Source organism: Solanum lycopersicum, chromosome 7 (assembly GCF_036512215.1).
Source record: "Solanum lycopersicum chromosome 7, SLM_r2.1".
Lineage (NCBI taxonomy): Eukaryota > Viridiplantae > Streptophyta > Magnoliopsida > Solanales > Solanaceae > Solanum > Solanum lycopersicum.
The window spans coordinates 5,848,762-5,868,691 of record NC_090806.1 but is presented as its reverse complement, the minus strand read 5'-3'; the positions used below and the strand labels follow the sequence as shown (position 1 = coordinate 5,868,691).

At 38.5% G+C, this 19,930-nt stretch overlaps 2 pseudogenes; both read right to left on the bottom strand.

Annotated features, from left to right (window-relative positions):
- Positions 1-856: 856 nt before the first annotated feature.
- LOC138337190 (uncharacterized) lies at positions 857-6,148 on the bottom strand (annotated as a pseudogene).
- A 315-nt stretch (positions 6,149-6,463) lies between these two features.
- On the bottom strand, positions 6,464-15,002 carry LOC138337189 (uncharacterized; annotated as a pseudogene).
- Positions 15,003-19,930: the final 4,928 nt, after the last annotated feature.

Below are 19,930 nucleotides of genomic sequence, written 5' to 3'. Positions count from 1 at the left end.
TCATATATTTAACTTAACATAAACTCTATCATGATTTCCATAAATCAAAGTTATATTAAATACAAATAAATACATTATGACACCTCATGTTCAATTTGTCACGTCAATAAATGCATTACCAAGATTTAAGATTGAATAAGACATCTCTAGGGTGTTTGGAGTGACTTAAAAAATAATCAAACCTATTTAACCTATTTTTGTATCACAGTTTTTTATTTATAAAAGTGTAGTGATAAATTTATAAAATAACTTAAAATAAAAAGGAAAAAAAGACTTAAAATTAAAAGTGTTTGACAAGATTAAAAATAATTTAAAATAGTCAAAACCAACTTTTGATTTTTGATTTATTTTAAGTCATTTTAAACTTATTCTAAATTATTTTTAAACTTGTGAAACACCTATAACTTATTTTAAATTATTTTTTTACCTATATTAAATCATTTTTATATATTTGTCAAAAAAAATTCAAAAATCAAAAAATGATTTAAAAGTTGGTTAACTCCAAACATCCTCTAACATATGCAATTCAAGCAACAATACTGTCATCTAAAACACTAGTCAGAAACTTATCCTAGATGGGCGATTTTTTCACCATCGACAACGATGATAGTTAAAATCTAGATTGTGTTTAAGTTGTTTTAAAAGTCTTGTGAGATACTCTGTAGAGAAAACAAATAGGAATGGTGATTAAAGGATCATCCCATCTTAGTGGCGGGGGGAGGATTTTCATTAAAGGGGTTCAAAAAAATTAATCACGTAAATAATATCCACAAATAAATGGATCGAATCGGATATAAATGAGTTGGACAAAAAATATTACCTTAGAGCAGATGTATTTAAAAACTTGAATAGATCATTACAATTGTACTCTACGAGGTTTCATATCTTGAAATGTCTTAATAATAGCATCATTAGAAATACTATTAAATGCATCTTTTCCTACAAAAGGCACCAAACAACCACTAAAAAAATCATCACTCGTTTGACTTCGCCAAGTCATTCTTGATAAACTTCATTGCCGAGAAAGCTCTTTCAACGGATGAAGTGGCAACTGGTAGAAGTAGAACAAGTTTCACTAAGCGGAACACCAGAGGATAATTTGAATGTTTTGTTTGGACTAAATTTTGGAAAGATCACAGAGTCCATTTGGATCAGAAAACCTTTCATCAACATCACGAACATCAACAATGTAACTTGCAAGTTGATTCTCAAGAGTTTTTATATTAAATTCATCAAAATCATCTGGATATAATTCAGTCTATTTTTTTGCTATCAAAACTTTAAAACGAGTTAATTGGATTCAAACAATCAATTACATGGAGCAAATCAGTAGCTACCTCATTAAAATGATCATTAAGCTCTTGAAGTTGTCAATCAATAATATTGCAAAATACTTCAACACGGTAATGATGTAAGACTGTTTAGTGAGCAAGTCTTCATCGTGACCTTAAAGAGATAACTTATGGCTCCTCAAAGTTAGGTATCAAAATTTCATGTTTGGTACAAAATATAGATACCTTAGCAATAAGAGAATTTCTTTATCATCCCTTAAAACTTGCAATCTTTTCTTTGCTACTTCGACAAGTAGCATAGCATTTGCAACATCTTGTTTCTTTCTTTGTAAGCATTTATTGAGCTCATTTGTGATTGCTTATACATCTCTCATCAAATGTAACAACGCAACCTCAAATGTTTTACAAGATTCAAGATGTCCCGTTGCCTTGGCTCTTTCATCCATACTTCGTGCATCAAGAGCAAGTGATTCAAGAACTTCAAGAATAGAGTCAAACATAAGAATAAAATGTTAAAGGATTTATAATGAGATCCCCAACTAGTATCACAAGCTCTTGAAAGACCAAGTTGTTGATTCAAGCCCCCACCGGTTGTTAGTGTTAGGATCGAATTCACGGACACACACTAGATGAATGAACAACACATGAACTTTCAAGAGAAAGAAATAAGAGATCTAGAGAGAGAAAGAGAAAACCCAATATTTCGTGGTAACACCCCGTGAGTAAACTTCCACGGCGGTGAGGTATATTTATATTAATAAATCAGAGTATTTTTGGTTACAGAGAATAAATAGGAAAACCTAAAATGGAGAATAAATAGGAAAGCCTAAAATAGAGAATAAATAGGAAAACCTAAAATTAATCAGGCTCCACTACCTAACAATTCTCCCACTTGGAGACTGACTCAGTCATCCAAAAAATACATTCTCAAAAAAAATCTCTTCATCATCAACATCTTTATCGCACCGCAACATCTGTAGCAACAACTACAGAAGACCAACCGAGGTTTTACATAACCTCAGTTTCCCAACATCAACACATTTCGTCGACATGTCTGCCGGGTTCTTTTCACCCTCTATCTTCTCCAAGCACATATCACCATCCTCCACTGCCCTGCGAATGAAATGATATCGCCTTCTGATGTGCTTTGTCTTCGAATGATAGACTGGATTTTTCACCAATTGTATGGCACTTTGGCTATCTGAGTAGAGAATCTTCTCGCTCTGCTTCTTGCCCAATTCCTCAAGATAATCTGCCAGCCATATCATCTCTTTCCCAGCTTCAGCTATTGCCACATACTCAGCTTCAGTAGATGAAAGAGTCACACTTCTGAAGCCTGGATATTCAACTCACTGTTGTTCCACCTATGGTGTAAATGTACCTGGATGTACTCTTGCTCGAGTTAACATCCCCACCAAGATCAGCATCTACAAAACCCTGTAGAGTCACCTTGCCTTTGCCAAAACAAAGTGAAGTACTGGATGTACCTCTCAGATATCTCAGAAGCCACTCCACAGCTTCCCAATGCTCTTTCCCAGGGTTCGCCATGTACCTGCTAACAACTCCCACTGCATGTGCTATATCAGGTCTAGTGCAGACCATAGCATACATCAAACTACCAACTGCTGAAGCATATGGAACAAGTGCCATGTGATCACGCTCCTCGGCAGTCTTGGGTGACTGCTCCTTTGACAATTTAAAGTGATTTGCCAATGGAGTAGTCCTGGGTTTAGCATCATTAACCCTGAATTTGCTCAGCACCTTCTCAATGTACAACTCCTGAGATAGATTTAAAGTGCCAGCAGATCTATCCCGAGAAATCTTCATCCCCAAAATTTGTTTTGCTGGACCCAAATCTTTCATCTCAAACGCTACAGACAACCTTGTCTTCAGATTGTTAATATCCCTCATACTAGATCCTGCAATCAACATATCATCCACATACAAGAGTAGAAAGACATATGAATCAGTGTATTTCTTGAAGTAACAACAAGGATCCTTTTCAGCTTTGCAGAATTCACTCTTGGTCATGAAGGAGTCAAACTTCTTGTACCACTGCCTTGGTGCTTGCTTTAGTCCATACAAGCTCCTGGTGAGTTTGCACACCATGTGTTCCTTGCCTGGAACCACAAATCCTTCCAGTTGCTGCATATAGATCTCTTTGTCCAGATCTCCATGTAAAATGCTGTTTTTACATCCATTTGCTCTAGATGCAAATTTTTCGATGCAACAATACTCAACAGAATTCAAATAGAGGTTAACTTCACAACAGGAGAGAATATTTCAGCATAATCAATACTTTTCCTTTGTGAATATCCTTTAACCACTAAACGAGCCTTGAACCTTCTTTTGCCATCTGGTTCAGTCTTAATTCTGAACACCCACTTGTTCAGCAAAGCTTTCTTCCTTGCAGGTAACTCAGTCAACACTCATGTGTCATTCTTCTCAAGTGACCTCATCTCATCATCCATGGCTTGCTCCCACTTGATCGAATCCTCCACCTGTAGGGCCTCATCAAAAGACTCTGGTTCCCCTTCATCAGTCAGCAATAGATAGTGTAATGAAGGTGAATACCTATCTGGTGCCCTGATGGATCTGGATGATCTCCTTAACACCTGCTCAAGTGTAACTTGCTCCACTTCAGATTCTTCAGTAGGAGTTGGTTGAGTATTTGCTTCAACATCTCTGGGGTTACTCTTCTCCAACTCAACCTCAACTCCCACTTGCTTTGTAATCTCTAGAACCTTCTGCTCTCTGTCCTTGTACAGGACAGACTCATCAAATGTCACGTCGCAATGTCTCAGGATCTTTCTATTCTTGTCATCCCAAAACCTGTAACCAAACAAATCAGAACCATATCCTATGAAGTAACACTTCACAGCCTTGGCATCAAGCTTGTCTCTCTTTTCTGGATCACCATGAACATAAGCAGTGCAGCCAAAAGTCCTCAAGTGTGAGTACTTGAGTTCTTTTCTTGTCCACACCTCCTCTGGAATCTTGAACCCTAAAGGAACTGATGGTCCCCTGTTGATCAAGTATGCAGTTGTGCTCACAGCATCCACCCAAAGTGTTTTGGGCAGCCCACAGTGTATCCTCATACTCCTTGCACGCTCATTCAATGTTCTGTTCATCCTCTCAGCAATTCCATTCTGCCTTGCCTTACCAGGAACTATTCTCATCAATCTGATTCCCTCAGCTGCACAGAATGCCTTGAACTCTGATTTGTCATACTCTCCTCCATTGTCAGACCTTAGGCATTTGACTTTCAAACCGGTCTGATTCTCAACTTCAGCTTTCCGCTTCTTGAAAGTTGCAAACACATCTGACTTATGCTTCAAGAAGTAAACCCATACTTTCCTTCTGAAATCATCAATGAAGGTAACATAGAATCTGGATCCTCCAAGTGATGATACTGGAGATGGTCCCCAAACATCTGTATGGACCATTTCCAACCGTACTTTCTTTGGCTCTCTAGGAGTCTTTGTGAAGCTTACTCTTTTCTGTTTGCCCATAACACAGCTCTCGCAAAGACCCATATCAACAGACTTCAGACCCTCTAATGCTCCTTTTGCAACCAGCATCTTCATTCCTTTAGTACTCATGTGTCCAAGTATGTTGTGCCACAGACATGAACCGGAAGCACCTTCAGCAACAACGGCCATGTTTATACACCCTGCAGTGGTGTACAAGGTTCCAGATTTAGTGCCACGAGCTACTACCATAGCACCTTTCACGATCTTCCACGAACCTTTCCTAAACTCTGCTGCATATCCCGTGCTATCCAACTGACCAACAGAGATCAGATTTTTCTTGATCCCAGGAATATATCTGACATCCTCCAATGTCCACTGGTTTCCTGAGGTGGTCTTTATGCAAACATCCCCCTATCCTTCAATCTCTAAGGCTTTATTGTCAGCAACATATACTTTTTCAAAATTTCTAGATTTGAAGTTTTGGAACAACTCCTTGCTTGGAGACGAATGAAAAGATACACCAGAATCCAAAATCCATGATTCAACCGGGCTGTTTACACTAAGGATTAGAGCATCCCCAATGTCCTCTGCTGAATTTACAGAATCATTGTCATCTCCAAATTTCTGATTTTGTTTCTTCTTTGGCTTTGTACAGATCGTCCGAAAATGCCCTTTTTCTCCACAGTTCCAACAAGTCACGTTTGATCTGTTCAGGAATTTTCCTCGATTCTTTGATTTTGATCGACCATGTTGATTTTGGCCTTTCGTCTTACTTCTCCCCCTTCGATCAACGCTGAGAGCACTGCCCGATGAATCTCCCACTTCTCGTTTGTGAATACTTTGGCCAAGAACAACATCACGGATTTCATCAAACTTCAGTTTCTCAGATCCACGAGAACTGCTAATCGCAGCAACAACAGTATCCCAAGACTCGGGCAGAGATGAAATCAAAATCAACGCCTTAATTTCATCCTCGAAATTAATATCCACAGAATTGAGTTGACTCACAATCATATTGAACTCGTTTATATGATCAGAAACGGATCCATTCTCAGACATCTGTAAATTGAACAATCTACGCATCAAATATACCTTGTTCATAGCCGATGGTTTTTCATACATGTTTGACAGTGCCTTCAACATACCGGACGTAGTCTTCTCCTTTACAATGTTGAACGCCACGTTTCTTGACAAAGTCAACCGGATCAACCCTAGAGCCTGGCGATCCTTGAGTTTCCACTTCTCCTCCGTCATGGATTCCGACTTCACCCCGGTCAACGGTTCGTGAAGATCTTTCTGGTACAGAGAATCTTCGATCTGCATCTTCCAGAAACTTAAATCAGATCCATCAAACTTCTCGATTCCAAGCTTCGAACTATCCATCTTCTGTGATCGTGTTGAATCTCCTTTGCTCTGATACCAGTTGTTAGGATCGAATTCACGGACACACACTAGATGAATGAAGAACACAGGAACTTTCAAGAGAAAGAGATGAGAGATCTAGAGAGAGAAAGAGAAAATCCAATATTTCGTGGTAACACCCCGTGAGTAAACTTCCACGACGGTGTGGTATATTTATACTAATAAATCAGAGTATTTTTGGTTACAGAGAATAAATAGGAAAACCTAAAATAGAGAATAAATAGGAAAACCTAAAATAGAGAATAAATAGAAAAACCTAAAATTAATCAGGTTCCACTACCTAACAGTTAGTTCATCCATATCTATTGCATCTTGAATTGCTACTTTTTGAGAATCTCGTAAATCATCCATACGCTTAAAACAAGATCCCAATTCATTAAAAAAATTTGAAATCAATACTACAAGTTTTCCCACTTCAACACACTTTTTGGAAACCCCAATAAGAGTTAGTTGAAGTTGATGAGCAAAACAATGTATAGAATGAGTTGATCTACTTTCTTGCCTAATCAATATTTAAGTCCATTAACCTCACCTTGCATATTGCTTGCCCCATCGTAACATTGTTCACGCATACTTGATGGACTCAAAAAATGTTGAGCAAGTATATTAATAATTTTCTCTTTCAGGGATAATGCACTAGTATCTTGAATATGAATAATGTAAATAAGTCGCTCCATCATAAATTCCATTTTATCAACGTATCGTAATACAATAAGCATTTGCTACTTGCGTGAAATATCAAAAGATTCATCTACAAGTAAGGCAAAGTAGTCACTATTCAGTTCCTCGAGAATAGTTTAACTGTTTCTATCTTGCATGCAGTCACAATAACTTTTTGAATTATTGGAGAAGTCATTTGATCATTTTGAGGGGCATGTTTAAGTACATAATTATGAATTTTATCACACCTTTTGACATACCATAAGAGAATCTGAAGAAAATTACCCCTTCTAAGTGATGATTTAGATTCATCATGACCTCGAAATGCAAGTCCTTGAATTATAAGAAGTCTGACTACATCAACCGAAGCACTTAAGCGAATATAATATCTATGTCCAATTTGATTAGATTGCCTCTCGAATGCAGATTGAATAGATTGTTGTTGTCGTAGTAAATCTTGACATTTCTTTTTTGATCGATTATGTGGCTATTCGGCAGACCGATATGCTTGTCAAGACCACTCATTTTATTTCAATTCTTAAATCCTGGACATGAAAATATTTCACCTCCACCTTGATTAATGTTATGATCTTTAAATAGATAGCAATACAAACAATAGGCTGCATCTTTACTAACACTATACTCCAACCAATCATGATATACATCATCAAATTATTCATGATTAAAACAACGCATTACTCCATAAATATTTGTTTGAGGGTACTTATGCACCTCCAAGCGAGGTTGACAAGGACCATTCACAGGGTATGCTCTTCTAGTAACATCACGATGATTTGGATGATAATTCAATATTGGAGTTCTTTCAACGGGATCAAACTTTAAAGTGCTCAAATCAAATTCTTGAGAAGAATGTGATGATTCTTCTGAATGATTGACATTTTCTTCTTGGTTAGATTAACTTTGACTATGAGAGGCTAAACTTGATTTTAATTAAGACTGAATTGTAAAGTGAAAGTTTAGTTAGAATTTAAGAAAATCAAACACACAATATTAAAGAAAAAGTGCACACACAGTAAGGACCAAAACCAAAAAACTTAAGCAACGGTTATTTGATTATTAAATTATATTTCTCTATCTCTCCAATTTAGATTAAGAAAATATATAAAATTAGCCAACAATGAAACTTTAATGATATTAATAAATTAGCCAACTAAAAGAAAGCACATCAAGAAAGAACGAAATAAGGTATATAGAAATCTAATAATAAAAAAGGGAACCAAAAACTTACTGAAGTAGTTATTAATGAAGATGAAAAAAACAATTGCAATAGACTTCATGTTTTTGATAACCATCAACAGCCAGCAACGTAGCAAGGAACTGGGAAGAGATGATGACAAAATAAAACTGAAAAAAATCCTAGAAGAAGAAAAGGGTCGTTTAATATTTGACTTTATAATTATGGACTAAACTATTAAATCCTAAATTTTCTTTTTTGGAACTAAAAGTCGATTTTTTGATTCTATAATCATTTTCAATAAATAAAAGCAAAACGCCTAAAATAGAATTTGGGAAAGCACCTAAAAATAAAGTTAGAAAACGCTTAAAAGTAAAGCTGAAAAAAATTACCTTACAGGGGTTCAAACTCGCAACCTCGTCTTCTCCAGCGACAATTCTTGAACCCCAAAGCCACTGAGTTACGCCTTTGGTGTAGTTTAGGGGGTTCAACATTAAATATATACACATAAATTAAAATTTTAACCGTATATATATAGAGTAATTTTTCAATAATGGAGGTTCGGATGAACCCCCCTGCTTCAGCATAAATCTGCCGCTGCCCTATCTCAGACCATTTTTAGCATTAAAAGGTATTACTACGATTCCCATTAATCAAGATGGAATCAGAAACCGTTCCTACACATTGTATGATCCAATGTCTGAACAATTCAGGAAATTGTAAATATTTCATCACTTGTTCCCAAGAACCTCATATAATCAAAGTGGGTTATAGATATTTATTTGAGATATTACCCATATTTTCATTTTATTTATGGTAACTAAATGTCACGACCCAAACGAGTCGTGAGTGGCACCCACCCTTAACCTACTAGGTGAGCGAACCAACAAATCTAAACCCCAACATTTACCAGTAAATCAATCATAAATAGTAAAAACAATGCGGAAGATCAAAACTCATTAACGAAATCAAGTAAATAACTTCTACAGTTTAATACTTATTGTTCCCAAAACCTGGAAGTCATCACACCAAGAACATATATCCTCGAATTTCTAAATCTAAGAGTATTTAAGAAGCTAAAAATAGTAAAAAGACGGTCCATGTCCGAACTTCAAGACATCAAGACGGAGAGAATCCAGCACGAGCTAGGAATAATATCTCACCCTGAATTCTGATGTGCTGAAGACTGGCTAGATCTGAGAATGAGTCGAAGTCGGTGGCACGCTTGCTGCACTCCACAAATAACAAAAACAGAAAATTACAAGTAGGGGTCAGTACAAGGAAAACGTACTGAGTAGGTATCATCGGCCAACTCAAAATAGAAAGCAATATATACTGAATAATAATATAAAGTCAACCATAATACTTAACAGGTGACAATCAACAAGTACAAGAACCATTGGCAACAACACCAAGCACACCTATGAGGACTCAAGCCTCCATACCATACTCCTTTGGGAAATAGATTCTTCGAATTTGAGTATGTTAACATAATTCAAGATTCATTCTCTTCATTATTATTGTGTCGGAACATGACACTCTGATCCTCTAATATGTGTCAGAACGTGACACTCTGATCCCCTAATATGTGTCAGAACGTGACACTCCGATCCAATCCTACGTGTCGGAACGTGACACTCCGATCCAATACTACGTGTCGGAACGTGACACTTCGATCCAATCCTATGTGTCAGAACGTGATACTCCGATCCAATACTACGTGTCAGAACGTGACACTCCGATCCAATACTACGTGTCAGAACGTGACACTCCGATCCAATACTACGTGTCGAAACGTGACACTCCGATCCAATACTATATCATTATTCTATTTCATCAAGTCTTCTTTATGTTAAGGCGTCATGTTAATAAAGAGGATTTAGGATTAAAGATTCAACAAATCATCATTCTAATCCACCATAGTTACACAATCACAACATACAAACACACAATCAAGCATATAGAAGACTTTACAATACCACCCAATACATATCAATCGCTATTTAGAGTTTATCTATCACATAGAAGTAAACCATAACCTACCTCCACCGAAGAATCGTGATCAAGCAAGCTACTTCCTCAATGCCTTTGTTGTCCTCTTCGTTCTCTCTTTCTCGCTCGTTCTCCCTCTCTGTTTCTTTTTATTTTTCTTCTCCAGATTCTTTTTCTTTTACCCTAATTATCATACAATTCATTATGATAAAAGTACCCCACTATTTATATTCTTATTATCAATAATTAAACTTACCCCACTAATTTCATAATTATAATCATGAATAGTCCAAACCACCCCTTTAAAATTTAGCAGAAGTCCGACCTAGGGTGGAGTTACGCGACTTGTGACTGTCCGTCGTATCTATGACGGTCCGTCCTGTAAGTCCGTCACAGAGTTCAGAGAGTTAAATTTCAGTAGTGAGGTTACGCCACTTGTGACGGTCCGTCGTATCTATGACGGTCCATCCTGCAAGTCCGTCACAGAGTTCAGAGAGTCGATCCCAGTACCCTGATTTTCAGAGTTGAAGTATTTTGGAACGAAGACCCTCGACGGACCGTCGTGCCTGTGACGGTTCGTCCTACCTGTCATCGAGGGTAATGAGGAGAGCAGCAGAAAAAATTACACAAGTATGGGACGACGGAGTCCATCACGGTCCGTCGACCCAGTCAGTTTTTATCAAAAACAGTTCTACTGCTCGAACCGACTAAACAGGTTGTTACAATAGATATCAATTTACCCATCGTTCGTCCTCGAACGATCACAGGAAGAAAAGCAAGGGCGAGAAAAAGTACCTGAATCTGTAAAAAGATGTGGATATCTCTCTTGCATATCGGTCTCATTCTCCCAAGTGGACTCTTCAACTGGCCGATTCTTCCACTGAACCTTGATGGATGCAATCTCCTTTAATCTCAACTTGCGGACCTCTCTATCTAAAATGGCAACAGGCTCCTCCTCATAAGACAAATTCTCATCAAGAAGAACTAAATCCCAACGAATAATGTAGTTTCCATCCCCATGGTATTTTTTCAGCATAGACACATGAAATACCGGGTGCACTCCTGAGAGTCCGGGAGGCAATGCCAATTCATACACCACATCCCCCACGCGCTTCAGAACTTCAAATGGACCAATATACCTCGGACTAAGCTTACCTCGCTTCCCAAACCGCATCACTTCTTTCATGGGTGAAACCTTCAGCAAGAATTGTTCACCCTCCATAAAATCCAAGTCCCTAACCTTTCGATCTGCATATTCTTTCTGCCTGTTCTGAGCTGCTAGAAGCTTCTCCTGAATGAATTTCACTTTATCTAACGATTCCCTCAAAAGATCGGTACCCCATGGTCTCACCTAAAATGCATCAAACCAACCAATGGGAGACCTACATCTCCTCCCATACAGTGCCTCAAATGGGGCCATATCAATACTTGAGTGGTAGCTATTATTGTATGAAAACTCTGCTAAAGAAGTTATCCCAATGACCACCAAATTCTATCACATGCACGAAGCATATCCTCCAACACCTGAATCATTCGCTCAGACTGACCATCGATCTGAGGGTGAAATGCAGTATTAAGATCCAACCTTGTACCTAATTCAGCATGCAATGTTCTCCAAAACCTAGAAGTAAATTGCGTACCTCTATCTGATATGATGGAAAGTGGAACTCCATGCAATCGAACAATTTCTGAGATATAGAGTTTGGCTAACTTCTCTGCATTGTAAGTCACCTTGAACGGAATGAAGTGAGCAGACTTAGTTAATCTGTCAACGATTACCCAAATAGAATCAAACTTACCCAATGTCTTTTGAAGACCAACCACAAAATCCATTGCAATTCTTTCCCATTTCCATTCAGGAATGGGCATTTTCTGAAGTGTTCCTCCGGGCCTCTGGTGTTCATACTTTACCTGCTGACAATTCGGGCATTGGGCAACAAAATCAACAATGTCACGCTTCATCCTACTCCACCAAAAATGTTGCTTTAGGTCACGATACATCTTGGTTGCACCAGGATGTATAGAATACCTTGAACTATGAGCCTCTGTAAGAATAGTGTGAATCAAATCATCTACACGGGGCACACATACCCTCCCCTTAATCCTCAAGATGCCTTCTTCATCAATTACTGCCTCTTTAGCCTCTCCTCGCAATACCATATCTCGAATTCGACTCAGCTTCTCATCAGCAAACTGTTTTTCCTTAACCTTGTCAAGAAAAGAAGATTTTGCCTCCACACAGGCCAAAAATCCTCCCTTCTCTAGTACTTCCAGCCTCATAAGGTCAATAGCCAGAGTCTGAACCTCTCTAGCCAATGGGCGTCTAGAAACCTGTAAGTGGGCTAGACTTTCCATGCTCCCTACTTTTTTACTTAAAGCATCTGCCACCACATTAGTTTTTCCTGGGTGATACAAAATAGTGATGTCATAGTCCTTTAGTAGTTCCATTCACCTCATCTGCCTCAAATTCAAATCATTCTGAGTAAAGACATACTGTAAACTACGATGATCTGTATAGACTTCACACTTGACCCCATATAGATAATGTCTCCATTGCTTTAATGCAAATACGACTGCAGCCAACTCCAAATCATGGGTCGAATAGTTATGTTCATGCACTTTCAATTGCCTCGAAGCATAAGCAATTACATTCCTCTCTTGCATTAGCACTGCACCCAACCCAGAATAAGATGCATCACAGTAAACAATGAAATTCTTACCTTCCACTGGCAAGGTAAGAATTGGTGCAGTAGTCAACAAGGTCTTGAGTTTCTGGAAGCTTTCTTCACATCCGTCCGACCATACAAATGGAACATTCTGCCTAGTCAAATTTGTCAATTGGGAAGCGACAGAAGAAAATCCCTTGACAAATCGACGGTAGTAGCTAGCTAAACCAACTAGCTCCTTACCTCTGTAACATTAGTAGGTCTTACCCAACTCTTCACTGCTTCAATCTTAGAAGGATTCACCATCACTCCATCCTTAGAAACCATGTGTCCCAAGAAGGAACTGAATCTAGCCAGAACTCACACTTGGAGAATTTGGGCATAAAGCCTTTTCTCTATTAACAACTTCAATACAATTCTCAAATGCTCCTCATGTTCTTTCTTGCTCTTTGAGTATATCAGTATATCATCAATAAATACTATAACAAAGAGGTCTAGATATGGCTTAAAAATCCCGTTCATCAGGCTCATGAAAGCAGCAGGGGCATTCGTAAGCCCAAACGACATTACTAAGAATTCATAATGCCCATACCTGGTTCGAAAAGCAGTCTTTGGCACATCTGCTGCCCGTATTTTCAATTGATGATAACTAGATCTCAAGTCAATTTTTGAGAAGGTACAAGCATCCTGTAGCTGATCGAACATATCATCAATGCGAGGAATAGTATACTTGTTCTTAATGGTTACCTTGTTCAGTTGCCTGTAGTCTATGCACATCCGAAGGCTTCCATCCTTCTTCTTCACAAATAAAACAGGAGCACCCCAAGTGGATGCACTTGGTCTAATAAAACCTTTATCTAACAACTCCTGAAGTTGGGCCTTCAACTCACTTAACTCAGCTGGAGCCATTCTATAAGGGGGTATGGAAATGGGGCGAGTACCCAGCTCCAGATCAATACAAAAATCGATATCCCTATCTGGTGGCATACCAGGAAGGTCTGCAGGAAACATATCTAGAAACTCACAGACTATCGAGACAGACTCAATCGAAGGTACTTGGGAAGTATCATCCCTGAGATGTGCCAAGAAGGCTAAACAACCCTTACTAAGCAGTCTCTTAGCACGAAGAAAAGAAATGATATGAATTGGAGTGGAAATATAGTCACTCTCCCACACTAGCGGATCTGTCTCAGGCTTGGCCAATGTCACAGTTTTAGCATTACAATCTAAGATTGCAAAATTTGGAGAAAGCCAAGTCATACCCAGAATTACATCAAAATCAACCATCTCTAGAATAATCAAATCTACATGAGTATCGCTCCCCACAAAAGTCACAGGACAAGACCTATACACCTTCTCAACTATCACAGACTCACCCACAGGAGTAGAGACACGAATAGGTATGTAAAGCAAATCACAATATAAATCAAGACCAGTAGCAAATGAGGAAGATACATATGAAAATGTGGATCCAGGATCAAATAATACAGAAGTCAGCAATCACAGACCAAAAGATTACATGTGATAACAGCATCAGATGTCTCTGCTTCGGACCTCCCGGGGAAAGCATAACAATGGGCCCTACACCTGTCTGCCCGTTGCCCCTACCATGTTGCGCTGCAGTAGTTCCAACTTGTCCGCCACCCCGACTGATTTGATGACTACCATTACCTTGGCCACCACGTCCTCCAGAATGGCGGCCCCTACCATGACTACCTCCACCTCTAGATATTGGGGGTCTGTAACTCTGTTTTGGACAATATCTCCTAATATGTCCAGTCTTTCCACATCCATAACAATTTCTGGAGTCAAGCATAGGTCTCTGTGAGAATGACGAAGTCTGGGGATAACCTCCAAACTCAGAAAAATACTGACTGGTCTGCGATGGACTCCCAACTACAGCCTGTAGTGAAGACTGAATAGGACGGGCTTGGTAACCTCCTGAACTCTGCCCTCTAGAGTAAGAACCACTAAACTCACCTCCCTTACGGAACTTCTTAGATGTCGACGCCATGGTGAAGTCGTCTGGCTTCACCCCCTCCACCTCTATCACAAAATCAACCACTTCCTGAAAGGATTTTGCTGCAGCAGCTACCTGTAAGGCTGGGATCTGCAGATCTGACCTCAATCCTTTCACAAAACGGCGAATCCGCTCTTGTGGACTGAAGCAAAGCTGGGTGTCATACCTGGATAGTGCACGAAATTTAGCCTCATAAGCAGTAACAGACATCCTCCCTTGCTCTAGGCTCAGGAACTCGTCTCTTCTCTTGTCTCTCAAAGTTCGGGGTATATACTTCTCCATAAATAATCTAGAGAATGTTGCCCAAGTCATAGGTGGTGTCTGTGCTGGTTGACACTCGACATAAGACCGCCACCATATTTTGGCATTCCCCTGAAACTGGTAGGTCATAAACTCAACACCGAATCGTTCCACTATGTCCATCTTATGTAGCAGCTCATGACAATCAACCAGAAAATCATAGGCATCCTCAGATTCAGCACCCTTGAAGACTGGAGGCTTCAACTTTAAGAATTTAGTGAAGAGTTCATGCTGATCACTTGTCATTATAGACCCTATAGTAAATCGAGGAAACGTGCCTACTTCCAATGAGGCATCCATGCGGGGAGCCACAGCAGCTGCATGTTGTACTCCCGGAACCTGAGGTGCTGGTGTAGAAAGCACTGGGGGTGTCTGGACCTGATCGGATAACCCGCTAAGATAAGCAAGAACCTGGTTAATCATCTCTTGGGTAGGCTGGGGTGGTAATTCCTCATCTTGAACCTGCTCGTTTTCCCCTTCTTCACCCTCTCTCACTACCTCATCAGTCAGTGGAGGAGTCGCCGCCCTATTACTAGCTGGACCAGGTGTTTGTCCTCTACCCCTGGAGGGCGTTCTCCTGCGACCTCTACCACGGCCTCTTGCCACTGCTCCTCCTCGAGCTACAGCCCCAATGGTTGGCTCAGACGCACCCTGTCTTGCCGGTGTTGGTGTTGACACAGTTGTTGCTCTAGTCCTAACCATCTGCGAAATAGTGTGAGGATGTCAGATACCAATTTGTATCACCTAGATACCAATTGGATCCAAGTAATAGCACGAAAGGAAGAAAGAATGGAGTTTTCCTAAAGTTCTATAGCCTCTCAAAGAAAAGTAAGGGCGTCCCCCTACCGTTCTTCAAGACTCTACTAGACTTGTCCTTGTGTGATGAGACCAACGAACCTAATGCTCTAATACCAAGTTTGTCACGACCCAAACGAGTCGTGAGTGGCACCCACCCTTAACCTACTAGGTGAGCGAACCAACAAATCTAAACCCCAACATTTACCAGTAAATCAATCATAAATAGTAAAAACAATGCGGAAGATCCAAAACTCATTAACGAAATCAAGTAAATAACTCCTACAATTTAATACTTTTGTTCCCAAAATCTGGAAGTCATCACACCAAGAACATCTATCCTCGAATTTCTAAATCTAAGAGTATTTAAGAAGCTAAAAATAGTAAAAAGATGGTCCATGTCTGAACTTCAAGACATCAAGACGTGAAGGAGAGAATCCAGCACGAGCTAGGAATAATAGCTCACTCTGAATTCTGATGTGCTGAAGACTGGCTAGATCTGAGGATGAGTCGAAGTCGATGGCATGCTTGTTGCACTCCACAAATAACATAAACAGAAAATTACAAGTAGGGGTCAGTACAAGGAACACGTACTGAGTAGGTATCATCGGCCAACTCAAAATAGAAAGCAATATATACTGAATAATAATATAAAGTCAACCATAATACTTAACAGGTGACAATCAACAAGTACAAGAACCATTGGCAACAACACCAAGCACACCTATGAAGACTCAAGCCTCCATGCCATACTCCTTTGGGAAATAGATTCTTCGAATTTGAGTATGTTAACATAATTCAAGATTCATTCTCTTCATTATTATTGTGTCGGAACGTGACACTCCGATCCCCTAATATGTGTCGGAACGTGACACTCCGATCCCCTAATATGTGTCGGAACGTGACACTCCGATCCAATCCTACGTATCGGAACGTGACACTCCGATCCAATACTACGTGTCGGAACGTGACACTCCGATCCAATCCTACGTGTCAGAATGTGACACTCCGATCCAATACTATATCATTATTCTATTTCATCAAGTCTTCTTTATGTTAAGGCGTCATCTTAATAAAGAGGATTTAGGATTAAAGATTCAACAATCTCATCATTCTAATCCACCACAGTTACACAATCACAACATACAAACACACAATCAAGCATATAGAAGACTTTACAATACCACCCAATACATATCAATCGCTATTTAGAGTTTATCTATCACATAGAAGTAAACCATAACCTACCTCCACCGAAGAATCGTGATCAAGCAAGCTACTTCCTCAATGCCTTTGCTGTCCTCTTCGTTCTCTCTTTCTCGCTCGTTCTCCCTCTCTGTTTCTTTTTATTTTTCTTCTCCAGATTCTTTTTCTTTTACCCTAATTATCATATAATTCAATATGATAAAAGTACCCCACTATTTATCTTCTTATTATCTTCTTTATCCCCCAAGTAAATAAATAATTAAACTTACCCCACTAATTTCATAACTATAATCATGAATAGTCCAAACCACCCTTTTAAAATTTAGCGAAAGTCCGACCCAAGGTGGAGTTACGCGACTTGTGACGGTCCGTCGTATCTATGACGGTCCGTCCTGCAAGTCCGTCACAGAGTTCAGAGAGTTAAATTTCAGTAGTGAGGTTACGCTACTTGTGACGGTCCATCGTATCTATGACGGTCCGTCCTGCAAGTCCGTCACAGAGTTCAGAGAGCCGATCCCAGTACCCAGATTTTCAGAGTTGAAGCATTTTGGAACGAAGACCCTCGACGGACCGTCGTGCCTATGACGGTTCGTCCTACCTGTCGTCGAGGGTAATGAGGAGAGCACCAGAAAAAATTACACAAGTATGGGACGACGGAGTCCATCACAGTCCGTCGTGACCATGACGGTCCGTCGCGTCATCCGTCGACCCAGTCAGTTTTTATAAAAAATAGTTCTACTGCTCGAAGCGACTAAACAGGTTGTTACACTAAAGATGAGTATGATGATGGAATCACATACAAAATAAAATAGAAGTTTATTAAAATAAGTTGACATGACCGGTTGACGATCATCCCCATTCAAATATGATACAAAAATAAATGAGAATTCATGTTATGTTTTGAAGAAATAATAAATTCTTCAATAATTTTATTATATTGTTTGTTCTCATGATAAATTATCGGTGTTCCAATTAAGATTGAGATTTTGTCTCCTGAAATTTTGAATTTTGAAATATATAAAAAAGTGAATATGACCCGATTCACCCAAAATGTGCACCATTTGCTATTAAATGATTTAATAGATGCATTTATGTTATGGTTACATGTGTTCTATTATCAACTTGCAATTTGATTTTTACAAAGATTTTTTTGATCGAATTGTTAAATCAAGAATATATTTCAAATTATAAAATTATAGTAATGATGTTTATATCCAAGTGGTTTAAGCAGAAAATACATGTCTTCAATCATTGTTAAACCATTAGTTATGAGAACAAAACTCCCAAAAGAAATTTGATATGAGATACATCATTTAAAGTAGGCAACACGGTAAGGTTCCCCTATCACAATTAATTTTGACTCATGAAGTAAACAATTTTCATCTTATAATTTAAATATGTGTTATATTATATGGAAGATAAGCAACTGGAAGATAAGTTTTACATAATAAATTATTTTTTATGATCCTTGTTGAAGAGATAATTTAAGTCAATGTCAGACATAATTTTTGACCCTATATTATAATATAGTTATAAATATTTCAATGAAAAAGACCTTAAAGAACATAATTTATAACACGTCTGAAGTTTGATAGTTTAATCTATTCGAACGATAAATTTTCTGGAAGAAGAAAATGAGCAAATGAACAAGATAGTCATAATCATAAGATAAGTGTTTTAGAAAGAACACCATGAGATAACACTTTATACAAATCACGGCAAAGGTTCAGATACCTGAAAATAATGAAAAACAAAGAGAGCTTGAGTTACGTCATATAAGAATATAGAACGATCGGTTTCCGTCGTTATAGAAAAATCAGTGAGGAAAAACTTTGGGTCGACATTTTTTTCATAGTAACTTGAAATTTCTCAATTACCTAGTCCAAATTTAGACGAAATTGAAGTCGTTGAGGTATAGAGAAATCTGGTAATAATCGGGTGATTTATTTATAATTTTGATTACATGAGGGGATAGATAACTCGTTAAAGAATTCATATGACTTTACAAAATTGAATTCGAGTGAGTAGAACTCTCGGAATTGATCTTAGCGTGAAAGAAATTTTCTGAATGTCGTTGGTCAGAGGTGTAATGTGAAATAGGTGTCTTGGAGTTATTAAAATAGCTCACTTTCTCATGTAAGCCGCTTTGACAATGTTTTTGATTGCTTTGGCGGGGTCGCTGAAGCGGGGTGTGTGTCGTTATAGCGGATCAAACGCGACTTAACGTCGTAAATAAAATCTTAAACAACTTTATTCTGCACTTTTCGACTTTGAGAGCTGAGGAATGACCCCATACGACTTCTTGGTTTTACACCATTATTGAGGGTAAATGTATGCTTTCGTTTTTCGATCCGTAGAACCTATTTTCTTGGGTTATTATCGATGGGAAAAGATTTTGATTTAAGAATTATGGTGGAAACAACCCTAATTTGGGTACTGGATCATGAATATGATCTAGGATTGTTAGAATTGTTGGTAATCTAGGTAATTAGTAATTGTTTATTGATTTTTGTATTATATTGATTGTTTGTAGATAAAAAACAAGCGGAACGAATCTAGAAAGAGAAGAATCAAGATTCTTAGGGTTTCAAACTTGTTTCGAGTTAGATGATGATTGTGATTCTATGATTGTGTGATGTATGTTTGTTGCTTCATTATGATACTTATATGTATGTGAATGATGCATTATTGGTCATATTTGTTGTAAATGAGATAGATGAATGACTATATGCCATGAAACACTTCTTTATTGTATGAATTGAGAATATACTTGTGATTATGATTGTGGTGTGTTGAAGGGATCGGATTGCTACGTTCCGACATAACTAATTTGGATCGGTTGTCATGTTTCGACATAAATATATGAAATCGATTTTCATGTTCCGGCATATCTAGGGGATCGAATACAA